The sequence below is a fragment of the Chlorocebus sabaeus genome, chromosome 23 (assembly GCF_047675955.1).
Source record: "Chlorocebus sabaeus isolate Y175 chromosome 23, mChlSab1.0.hap1, whole genome shotgun sequence".
NCBI lineage: Eukaryota > Metazoa > Chordata > Mammalia > Primates > Cercopithecidae > Chlorocebus > Chlorocebus sabaeus.
Genome location: NC_132926.1, coordinates 66,409,256 through 66,411,965, shown reverse-complemented (window position 1 = coordinate 66,411,965; position 2,710 = coordinate 66,409,256).

The window sequence follows — 2,710 nt, the reverse complement described above, 5'->3', positions numbered from 1 at the left end:
CTTCCCCCTATTTGAATAGGAACAAATCACCATGGATGATTCTCTCTCTGCCAAGGTGATTACCCCAAACTCCAGAGCTGCTTCAACACTCCCCAAGTGCTCTCTAGTCTAGGAACCTCATGCCATTCATCGTCCCAGTGGAATTTACTATGTTCTAGTGTGGAATTCTGTGAGGATCAGTTCCACCTCATTTCCCATCCTCCTGACTTTCTGGGCATCTAGTGACTGTGTCCACTGACTCTGTGCCTCCCACTCCAACTTTAGGTCCTTCCTACACAGGCACAGGGTGTTCCACTGCTGCCATTCTCTGAAGAGGCCAGTGCCTCAGCAAGGTCACTTTCCCCAGCCCCATTCCCACCTATTTTTGGCTTCTTTCTCCTGCTGCCAATTGGTAGTTCCAGTATGTCTTGTCCATACCCCAGCCCTGAACTCAGTCCTGATGATAGGGACCTTCACCTTGACTCTTTCTTGTTGGAGCCAGCCATGAACCCATCTTCAAACTCCCAATACTTATGATTGGAAACCCCCTGGCCAGTTGTTGCCTGAATTATAACTGGGGCTACTGTATTTCTTAATAATAACTCCCATTTGGCTCTTCCACTGGCATTATTCTCTGCACCTAGATTAGTTCTTCAAAGCCTGTCCCATTGTAGTGGGTAGGTCTCATGCCAAGTCTTGGCCTCTCTTCCTGCCACATGTGGCTATACGTACAATCAAATCTTGATTTACAAGTGCTAGTCAGAGGGTATAAGCCCCTTAGTGTATGTTCTGTGAGTTCAATGCTATTGTGGAGCATGCCTGAGGACCCATCTGAAGACTTTCATTAATGGTAGGTCTGTGCTACCTAAGGTTCTCCCCGTGAGAAGCGTAGATCAGATCCTCAGAAGCAGGCTGGCAGATGTGTCCTTGACACTGAGTGCTGCTTTACATTTATCCTCTTTAAGCTCAGTACAGTCAATCAGTTTTCCATGATTTATTTTATTTTGACTAAGTTAGTTTACTGTTATTTATTTTAACTAATAAGTAAGTGTTTTCCCATGTGCTTCAGACAAGCTTCAATTCCTTAATCAGAGGCACCCAGTCCAAGGATACATAAAACAGCCCTTACCTTCCAAGTCCTTATTGAAAGTAACCCTCTGATGAGCCATTTGTGGAGGGCAGGCATATTTCTTTCATCTAAGTCAGTCACTTATTCTTTCAACACATATTTATTCCTGACTGTGTAGCAATGCCCAGTGCTGAGTGAGCCTGAAAATATAGCATGCTGGAGCAAGATTGTGACACCTATGCCCTCCTAGAAAATCCAAAGAACATCCTCTGGGCTAGAGCGTGGTGGAGAGGAAGGCTTTCTAGAGGCAGTGATGACTGAGCAAATGCCTGAAGAATAGGTAGGTGTTTTCACAGGTGAAAGTTGCAGGCAGAGAGAAATGCTCAGAAGCATTCATTCTGGATAAGAAGAGAAGGCTTGGCTGCTGAAGAACTGAAAGAAATCTCACATGGCTTTAAAATAACCCACAACAGGGAATCAGTGAAAAATGAAGAGTTTTGAAGCAGGCAGATCAGGGAGAATCTTAGGAAGTCATGTGAAATAATTTGAACTTGATGCTATGGCCATAAAACTTCCCTTAGGTGGAACCCAAACTTGGGCACATGGGGCAAGGCCGGGCCCAGCTTCTGCTAACCTGGAGGGGGTCATGTCAAAGTCAGCATCTGGTTGTCCTGAGAACAAGCTGGACATGACGTGGAAAACTGTCCAGCTAAGTCCCTCCCTCCTCAGGCAAAGGGACCCCAGAATCTCACGGGGGCCCTTACCTGGATCTCTTACCTGGATCTCATGGTCTGCCTTCTGGATCACTGAGTAAAAGAAGTAATTTGCTCATGTTCCACCTCCACCTTAAAAACAAAAACAAAACAAAACAAACAAAACAAAAAAATAAAAACAAACAAAAAAACAGAACACTCCTTAATTCTAATTCAGTGCATCTATTCAGTAGGTTCTGGGGCTAGAATCCCTTATTTTCCCTGCCCAGAAGAGTCCTGCCTATTAGGGCTCTGCTTTATCCAACCTCAGAATAAACAATAATGCCTACAGTTGTTTGTTTTGATAAAATCACCGGCTTGGGCCCCTCAGTTACAATCACATACAGGCCCTACTCATGGTTCCTGGGGAAACATAAAGTTGCTATGCCCTGAATGAGAGCCCAAGGTGGGCAGATTGCTTGAGCTCAGGAGTTCAAGACCAGCTTGGACAACATGACAAGACCCCATCTCTACAAAAAATACAAAATTAACTGGGCGTGGTGGTGTGCATCTGTAGTCCCAGCAACCTGAGAGGGTGAGGTGGGAGTCTAGGCCTAGGAGGTGCAGGCTGCAGTGGCCCGTGATCACACCACTGCACTCCAGCCTGTGTGAAACAGCCAGACCCTGTCTCAAAAGAAAAAAAAAAAAAAAAAAGAGGAAGAAAAGAAAATATCCATTGTGTTGGAAAAGAAAATGTTTTGAGCAGTACCCTTGTTCTGTGGCTAGGGAGAGGAGAAAGAGGAACGTAATTTCCAGAAACCTTTTCTGGAGGACTAGATTAATGGAAGTGATTCACCTAAACTATTGTTGGCTCTTAAGTTAGTTTTGGTTTTGTTATCATTGTTATTGTTGTTCTTGGAGTAGTTTATAAAGTTTGAAGGATTTAGGGGAGAAGTCAAAGGCCTTGCTT